The 10,177-nt window shown below is 35.5% G+C and overlaps 1 protein-coding gene across 2 annotated transcripts in view; it reads right to left on the bottom strand.

Annotated features, from left to right (window-relative positions):
* Nucleotides 1–10,177, bottom strand: part of LOC135198391 (probable methyltransferase-like protein 24) — a 105,189-nt gene that overhangs the window by 48,786 nt on the left and 46,226 nt on the right. The gene's annotated exons all lie outside the window — the stretch shown is intronic.

The raw sequence follows: 10,177 nt of genomic DNA, 5'->3' as shown, positions 1-10,177 counted from the left end.
GCATTTCTACATTTAAGGTTACAATAAGGACTCTGAGTATTTAACAACACTTGAGTCATTATTTATCAAAAGACTTGTTCCTTCGTTGAATAGCGGTAGTTCATCGTCTCCGCTAACCTGAATCCCATTTCTAGTCATTTTCTCTCCTCCAATCCTAGCAAATAGTTGGTTTTTCAGTGGTTATGTTTTAATGTTCTTTTTTTCACTTTTAACTTTGAAGTATTATGCTAATTTTCAAATTATAATTTTTATATAATTGTTAAATTTTATATTGTAATTTTTATGTTTTTATTGATCTAAAATGTACTTTTATTCGAACAGACTGATGATGCACAAAGTTCCTGTGCAAAACGTTTCTTAGCAAATGAATCCTGTTTATCTCATCACGTGTCTTCGGTTTTCCTGAAGTAATATATATAATATATATATATATATATATATATATTATATATATATATATATATATATATATATATATATATATATATATATATATATATATATATATATATATATATATATATATAGCAATTTGGTGTGAAGGGGAAGGATAATTCTTCATTCCTTTCAAAGTACTTTATTTAGCTGCGACGTTTCAAGACGTTTAGTCCCATTTTCAAAGCTATATAATAAAAGAAACATACATTAAAAAAAGAGACTCGGAATAAAATGAAAGAATAAAAAGTTTTTTACATACAACATAAAATCATCAGTACAATAAAAAGGAAGAGAGTTTACCAAATGGTGCTGAGGGCACAGACCGAGCGACAGTTCGGGCCAAGATCAGCTTCGACTTAAACTCTCGAGAGGTATAGAGGTGTTGAGGTGGTCTGAGTATTTAGTTGAGGGACAAGCTGTTTAATAAAAAGCGATTCCAAAATTGCCAGTTGTTGGTCGTTAGGAGTTCGGCCTATGATTTTAAAATCCTTGTAACTGATATCGAAGTTACATATTTTTGCATGTTCACGTATGCAAGAGAATTCTGGATTTGATAATTTAACACCAGTTCGATAACTCACGCCTCGATGAGAATCCAATCTCACTTTTAACAACCTGCGGGTGGATCCGACATATTTCCCCAGGTTACATCGGGGCAATTAAATAGGTAAATGACTCCCGAGGTCATCAGAGGGTGAAGGGACTCTTTCTATTTGAAAAATGATCTTATGGACATAGGATTACAAGCTTTAGGTCAATTGCTGGTAAAAAACTATCTATTATCTGCCGTAATTCTCTATAGAAATTTTTATCATGAATGAGAGGGATGCTTGCATATAGTAGTAATTTAGGTACTGTTGGTATTTCACATTTTGGATGGAAAATACTATTCAGAAATTTGTAAAGATGTTTGTGAAACAATCTGGATGGAAAGCAATTATCAATAAAGTACTGATGGAGGTCAAGTATTTCATCATGGAAATTGTGCCAATCAGATGTTATGCTGAAAGCCCTGTGGAAGAGGGTTGATAAGGAATTTAGTTTAAAATTATAAAAACAATGACTATATTAAATTATAACCCAGGCCAGTGAAAGTTTTCTTTCTAAAAATCGTAGTATTAAAATGATCATCGTGTCTAAAAACCGTTACATCTAGGAAAGGAAGTTTGTTTTCCTTTTCATACTCAATCGTAAACTTAATATTAGTGTGCTTATTATTGGCATATTCGAGAAACTTATCAGCATGATCTTTATTCCTAAACAGTAAAAAGGTGTCATCGACATATCTACTATAGAAAAGGGGATGGTAAGCCAATGGGCATTCATCCAATAGGCGCTCCTCCAGGGAGCACAAGAAAATGTTGGCGAAGGTAGGACCCAAAGGGGATCCCATCGCCATACCATCGACCTGTATGTAAGCTTTACCATTAAAAATGAAAGCTGTGTCCAGCACAGCAAGCTCTAACAGTTTTTTAAAATCCGTGATATTAAAATTATTAAAAATGGTATATGGGTTGGTAAAAATCCGGCTCAGAATAATCTCAATTGTTTCTTCAACAGGTACGTTAGTAAAAAGTGATTCAACATCCATACTAACCATAAATAAATCTGAATCCTGAGGTAAAATTCTTTCCTTAAAATCATACGATTTTTGCAACTATAGGTGTTAGTGGTTAAGGGTGCTAAAAGTGGGACAAGGAATTTAGCAAGCTTATAATTAGGCGTGTCATAACTTGGCATTAGTAGCAGAACTGATGGGGATTCGAACACCAACACCACCAGCACAACCAACCCAACAGAAACCAAAACAGCAACCTCCTTGGAAAAGGCGCCTGGAAAAGCAAATCATGGTGATGTGATCTGACTTGAGTAAACTGAAAGAGATGGCAGAAAAAAGGCTAAGAAGCAAGAAACCAAGGGAGGAACTCAACGAGAAATACAAAGTACAAGAGAGGGGACAAACAACACAATAGAAGATGTAAAACAGAGGCTTAAGGCCAAAGCACAGAAGATCCAACGGTACATGAACAGGAATAAGGGATACCAACAGAACAAACTATTCGGAACCAACCAGAAAAGACTATACAGCCAACTAAGAGGGGAAGACAACCACCCAGAAATTCCTGAAGCCGAACCAAGTAAGAAACTCTGGGAAAACATATGGAGCAATCCGGTATCACAAAACAAACATGCAACATGGCTCCAGGAAGTCAAGGAAGAAGAAACAGGGAGAATAAAACAAAGATTCACAGAGATCAAGACAGACACAGTCAGACACCAACTAAAGAAAATGCCAAACTGGAAAGCACAAGGTCCAGATGAAGTCCATGGATACTGGCTCCAAAACTTCAAGGCCCTTCACCCACGAATAGCAGAACAACTCCAGCATTGTATCTCAAATCACCATGCACCCAAATGGATGACCACAGGAAGAACATCCTTAGTACAAAAAGACAAGAGTAAGGGAAATATAGCCAGTAACTACAGGCCTATCACCTGCCTACCAATAATGTGGAAGTTACTAACAGGTATCATCAGTGAAAGGCTATACAACTACCTAGAGGAGACAAACACTATCCCCCACCAACAGAAAGGCTGCAGAAGGAAGTGTAGGGGCACAAAAGACCAGCTCCTGATAGACAAAATGGTAATGAAGAACAGTAGGAGAAGGAAAACCAACCTAAGCATGGCATGGATAGACTATAAGAAAGCCTTCGACATGATACCACACACATGGCTAATAGAATGCCTGAAAATATATGGGGCAGAGGAAAACACCATCAGCTTCCTCAAAAATACAATGCGCAACTGGAATACAATACTTACAAGCTCTGGAATAAGACTAGCAGAGGTTAATATCAGGAGAGGGATCTTCCAGGGCGACTCACTGTCCCCACTACTCTTCGTAGTAGCCATGATTCCCATGACAAAAGTACTACAGAAGATGGATGCCGGATACCAACTCAAGAAAAGAGGCAACAGAATCAACCATCTGATGTTCATGGACGACATCAAGCTGTATGGTAAGAGCATCAAGGAAATAGATACCCTAATCCAGACTGTAAGGATTGTATCTGGGGACATCAGGATGGAGTTTGGAATAGAAAAATGCGCCTTAGTCAACATACAAAAAGGCAAAGTAACGAGAACTGAAGGGATAAAGCTACCAGATGGGAGCAACATCAAACAATGGAAGGAGGGGATATAAAACACCAAGAGATGAAGGACACGATCAGGAAAGAATATATGCAGAGACTCAAGGCGATACTCAAGTCAAAACTCAACATCGGAAAAAAGCCATAAACACATGGGCAGTGCCAGTAATCAGATACAGCACAGGAATAGTGGAATAGACGAAGGCAGAACTCCGCAGTATAGATCAGAAAACCAGGAAACATATGACAATACACAAAGTACTACACCCAAGAGCAAATACAGACAGACTATACATAACACGAAAGGAGGGAGGGAGAGGACTACTAAGTATAGAGGACTGCGTCAACATCGAAAACAGAGCACTGGGCAATATCTGAAAACCAGTGAAGACAAGTGGCTAAAGAGTGCATGGGAAGAAGGACTAATAAAAGTAGACGAAGACCCAGAATATACAAGACAGAGAATGACAGAGACAGGAGAATGACGACAGAACAAGAGGTGGCACAACAAACCAATGCACAGACATTACATGAGACAGACTAAAGAACTAGCCAGCGATGACTCATGGCAATGGCTACAGAGGGGAGAGCTAAAGAAGGAAACTGAAGGAATGATAACAGCGGCACAAGATCAGGCCCTAAGAACCAGATATGTTCAAAGAACGATAGACGGAAATAACATCTCTCCCATATGTAGGAAGTGCAATGTGAAAAATGAAACCATAAACCACATAGCAAGCGAATGCCCGGCACTTGCACAGAACCAGTACAAAAAGAGGCATGATTCAGTGGCAAAAGCCCTCCACTGGAGCCTGTGCAAGAAACATCAGCTACCTTGCAGTAATAAGTGGTACGAGCACCAACAGGACTCATGCAGAAGAGTGTGATCCTAGAAACGGCACACATAGTAAGAAAAGTGATGGACTCCTAAGGAGGCAGGATGCAACCCGGAACCCCACACTATAAATACCACCCAGTCGAATTGGAGGACTGTGATAGAGCGAAAAAAAAAAAAAAGTAGATAATAAAATAATAATAATGTATATATATATATTATATATTATTATATATATAGATATATATATATAATTGTAATGTATGTAATCTTACATATGATAAATATATTCTATCTCATATTATATATTAATATATTAGATATGTTTAATACATTGTATTTTCTATCTATACATATATATTATATATATAATTATATGTATATATATCATATGTATATCTACATATCTCTATATATATATATGCATATCTATATATATATATATATAGATATGTATATATGATATATTATATACATATATATGTATATATATATATATATATATATTATGTGTGTGTGTGTGTGTGTGTGCATATATATATACATATATATATATATATATATATATATATATATATATATATATACTATATATATATATATGTGTGTATATATATATATATATATATATATATATATGAAGATCAGAGAGCAGTGGAAACAGGCTGGTACATAAAAACATCTTTATTAGTGCCGACGTTTCAAGACAACAAGTCTTATTATAAAATGGCAAAATTTCTGGTTCTTCTTCTAGAACCTCTCTCCAAACATGAATATACATTGACGAATTCCTACACGTTTAAGAATGCCATTCTCCCTCAAGACTCAGACCTAGTTATGGCTAGCCTCGATGTCGAGTCTCTATTCACAAATATTCCTGTTCAAGAGACCATTGACATTATTATGCGTAAACTGTTTCCGGATCCTAATACCCTCTTCCACAATTTTAACTCAGATGATTTTAGAAGATTTCTTGAACTTGCTGTGCTGGACACAGCCTTTATTTTTAATAACACTGCTTTTAAACAAGTTGATGGTATGGCGATGGGTTCACCTCTGGGCCCAACGTTCGCAAATATTTTTATGTGTCACTTCGAGGAGCAGCTGCTGGACATCTGCCCTCTCAATATTTACCCCTTATTCTACAAAAGATATGTAGATGATACTTTTACTTTATTTAGATCTCGTTCTGATGCTGAAACTTTCCTTGTTCTCGCTAACAGTAGACATCCAAATAAAAAATTCAGTATTGACGTTGAGCAGGATAATAAGTTATCCTTTTTAGATATTTCAGCCTGACGAGAATCAGATTGTTTTAACACAAGTATTTGGAGGAAACCTACACTCACGGGTTTAGGATCCAACTTCTATAGTAGCTGTTTTTTTAACTTTAAATTAAGTGCCTTGTCTACTCTTTTATATAAAGCCTTCCTTTTATCTTCGAATTGGCATACCTTTAATAAGGAATTTCAATTTTTACACGAGTTTTTCGCCAACTTTTTCCCATCCAACCTATTTTTTCAGTATGTGCGGGAAATTTTAAACAACCATTTCATGCCAAAGCATAAAATTCCAACTTCAAATCTATGCCAGTGTTCCATTTCTACATGATAAAGGTTTTAATCAAAAGCTTTCGCAGACTATTTCAAGATATTATGGAGCAGTCAAAATTAATCTCATTCCAAAGAATCCTCTGAAGACTGGATCTATATTCAATATTAAAGACCATTTAGGCGACCTTATGACGTCTGGGGGGATATATAAGCACGATTATCCTCCTCGGTGTTTTCGAGGAACTACGTGGGTGCAGTCGGTGTTTTCGAGGAACTACGTGGGCTGCACCCAAAGACTTCTCAAGGCACGCGCCGATCTCACAGAGGCGTTAGCTATCGAACGGGCAATAAACTGAGTAATCCCGAATTTTCGAACATAAGAGAGCATGCCAAAAAATGTGGTAGTAACATTGAATACAATCAATTTAAAATCATAACAAGGTCCTCTTCCGAACTAGCACAATCTATTCTAGAATCGCTAACTATCAAACAGACAGTACCATTGTTAAATGCCCAAAACTCCTCCACCCCTCTCTACCTGTCGTAACCGTCTCCTTTGCTTTTCACCTGCCCTTATTCCATTCGCCCTTCTTCTTTCTATATAGGTTGGTACCTCCTCCAATGATGAATCTATCCTGATGTAAATTTGGTTTTAAACAGATTTTTGTATAATTTGCTTTGCTTGTTTTTATAATCTACAACATTTATTCTTTTATTTACAGCCTAGAAAATGAGACTTGTTGTCTAGAAACGTCGGCAGTAATAAAGATGTTTTTATGTACTAGCCTGTTTCCACTGCCCTCTGATCTTCATATATCGACTGATTAGCTGTCCACCTGTATCCTTTATATATATATATATATATATATATTATATATATATATATATATATATATATATATATATAAGTCATATCACATTTCCGTGATTCATATACATATATCGAGCTACAATGTCCTTTAATATCTAATTCGCTCTACCTCGGAATTAATATATTTTCATAAATGCTTAACCGAAGGGGAATTTTTTCTCGATAATAGACTTGCCTGGACCAGGGGGCGAACCCATGATCCTTACAAATCGCAGGTAATTAGTTGGTTTGGAGACAGCATGAACCCACCGCGCGAAAAGTATATGAGGGTGAGAGGCGACATGAACTTTTAGCCTCTCGCGGTGGTGTAGGATAAAGCTTCACTGACGTTCCTGGATTTGTAAGGATCATGGGTTCGCGCCCTGGTCCAGGCAAGTCTCTTATCGAGAAAAAATTCCCCTTCGGTTAAGCATATATGAAAATATATTAATTCCGAGGAAGAGTGAATTAGATATTAAAGGACATTGTAGCTCGATATATATATATATATATGTGTGTGTGTGTGTGTGTGTGTGTGTATGTGTGTGTGTGTGTGTGTGTGAATACCACAGGAAAATGACAGTCAGAAATCCAAGCGCTTTCGTCTTTACTAAGACATTGTCAAGGAGCGAATGAAATACAATTGAAGAGAAAGGTCTCAGGTACACAACAAGATCAAAATTACCAGATGGTTAATTGTCAAAAGGGTAAAAATTAAAAGAGATAATCCAGGATTATCGGATATCACACGGTCACAAACCTAAACAGATTTGACCATAACCGAAATTTTTTGTTGCTTATATTTATCTACAACTTTTTTCATTATGAGAGCATCAAGTTTAAATAAACCAAGACTTATATTTAGTACATTTCTATTATTTGACTTGATGAAACAAGATTCAATGATATTCCTTTTAACTGTATCATTACATGGGATTAAGGCTCTTGCTTGACTCCAGTTAATAGGATGATCAAAATCTCTCATATGTACGAATAATGCATTCGATATTTGCCCAGTTCTCACAGAATATTGGTGTTGTTTGAGACGTTGTAAAAGAGATTTACCGGTCTGTCCGTAATAGACTTTATCACACTTTTTGCAAGGAATTTTACATATGCAGCCTGGAAGATCTTTAGGAGAATTTTTTATTACTAAACTCTTGACATTAATATTACTGAAAACAACATTTATGTTAAAGAGCTTTAAGATTCTAGGAATATCTAAAAACCTTTCATCATAGGGTAATTTTAGAATGTTATGCTTACTAATTCAAGTTTGTCATTCCTAAGGGCTTTACATGTCTGTAGCCCGCAGTTTATTGACGCTGAAATTAAAACTATTTATGATATTGCATTGAAACTTGAATACCCAAGGATTTTTGTAGATGTGGCATGGAAAAGAGCTAGAAAAACATTTTATTCAACTAATGACAAACTTGAATTAGTAAGCATAACCTTCTAAAATTACCCTATGATGAAAGGTTTTTAGATATTCCTAGAATTTTAAAGCTTTTTAACATAAATGTTGTTTTCAGTTATATTAATGTAAAGAGTTTAGTAATAAGAAATTCTCCTAAAGATCTTCCAGGCTGCATATGTAAAATTCCTTGCAAAAAGTGTGATAAAGTCTATTACGGACAGACCGGTAAATCTCTTTTACAACGTCTCAAACAACACCAATATTCTGTGAGAACTGGGCAAATATCGAATGCATTATTCGTACATATGAGAGATTTTGATCATCCTATTAACTGGAGTCAAGCAAGAGCCTTAATCCCATGTAATGATACAGTTAAAAGGAATATCATTGAATCTTGTTTCATCAAGTCAAATAATAGAAATGTACTAAATATAAGTCTTGGTTTATTTAAACTTGATGCTCTCATAATGAAAAAAGTTGTAGATAAATATAAGCAACAAAAAATTTCGGTTATGGTCAAATCTGTTTAGGTTTGTGACCGTGTGATATCCGATAATCCTGGATTATCTCTTTTAATTTTTACCCTTTTGACAATTAACCACCTGGTATTCTTGATCTTGTTGTGTACCTAAGACCTTTCTCTCCAATTGTATTTCATTCGCTCATTGACAATGTCTTAGTAAAGACGAAAGCGCTTGGATTTCTATCATTTTCCTGTGGTATTTGCTTATTTAATGAAGTCACGTGCATCTACTGTGATGTTTTTTAAGCATATATATATATATATATATATATATATATATATATATAATATATATATATATATATATATATATATGGTGACAGCCATGTTCACAACTCAGTACAATCCCGTTACGTAAGTCGGCATATTATGTAACCAAATTGCAAATAAATCGTCAATAATCGTCATGCCTTCACGGAACTCGCCGCCCTGTGAAAGCCGTTAAGTGAGGGTGTGGCCTAAATCATTGGTGACTTGCGCGTGCGACTACGTAATTACCTAATCTCATCTCAACTTGCAATGATGTTCACTGCAGAAGTCGTCATGGAGTCGATATCACTGAATTTTCTTTTTTTTTGTTGAGCCCAAGCCCCGCAGCTATAGGAGATTGATCGCCAAACCCAGCCTTTACGAAATTCGCGGTCTGAAATCGCCAATGTGTGACCCAAGCTTTAATGTGCAAAATTTCGGCCATTACGACTTGTGCGTTTTGAAATCGCCAATGTACCCGGGTACTTTAGCCACCCTTAAAAACATTGGAACTGCTTTTCAAATGCTAATCATGCACGAACTTAGAAAATAAGTCCTTTATTTCACAATTTAATGGATACAAGAAATGGCTCTCTGGCTCTCGAGTTTACATATTTATTGCATACTACTTCGGAAATGAATATCATTTCCACTGCTATTTCAAACAAAGAATTGATGTACAAACAGTAAATAGACACGTTTACAGCAGAAAGAGTGAGCTTTGTTCTTTACTATTTTTCTAACTTAAGACAGTGCTTAGATCTTAGATCTGTAAAAGTAATGCTTAATGATCTAAAGTTGTTTTCCAATCCTTTTAACACTCATTACTTTAACTTACCAAAAGAGGAACCAGAATTTAATCTTAAATCTCATCCTACCAAACATGAGTTGTAAGATAATCAGAAGTTAAACCTTAAAAGATTGCAAATGACTGCAATTTTTCAAAACTGTTTACAATAAAAGGCGTTTTCAGCATAAATGAACCCATTTCTATGTCTGTCTATGATATATATGCATCTGTCATATTCATACAGAAATATCTCTTGTCACGTATGTATCCATCTGCCTTTGTAACAACCCCACTGATTTGAAGACAATAATGGACATCTACAAAAATTAAGTAAATCATTTTACCTAAAGGGATTATGTATAAA

The sequence above is a fragment of the Macrobrachium nipponense genome, chromosome 22, assembly GCF_015104395.2.
Source record: "Macrobrachium nipponense isolate FS-2020 chromosome 22, ASM1510439v2, whole genome shotgun sequence".
In the NCBI taxonomy this organism is placed as follows: Eukaryota; Metazoa; Arthropoda; class Malacostraca; order Decapoda; family Palaemonidae; genus Macrobrachium; species Macrobrachium nipponense.
Note: the sequence above shows the minus strand (reverse complement) of the source record. Positions and strands in the feature narration are given on the sequence as shown.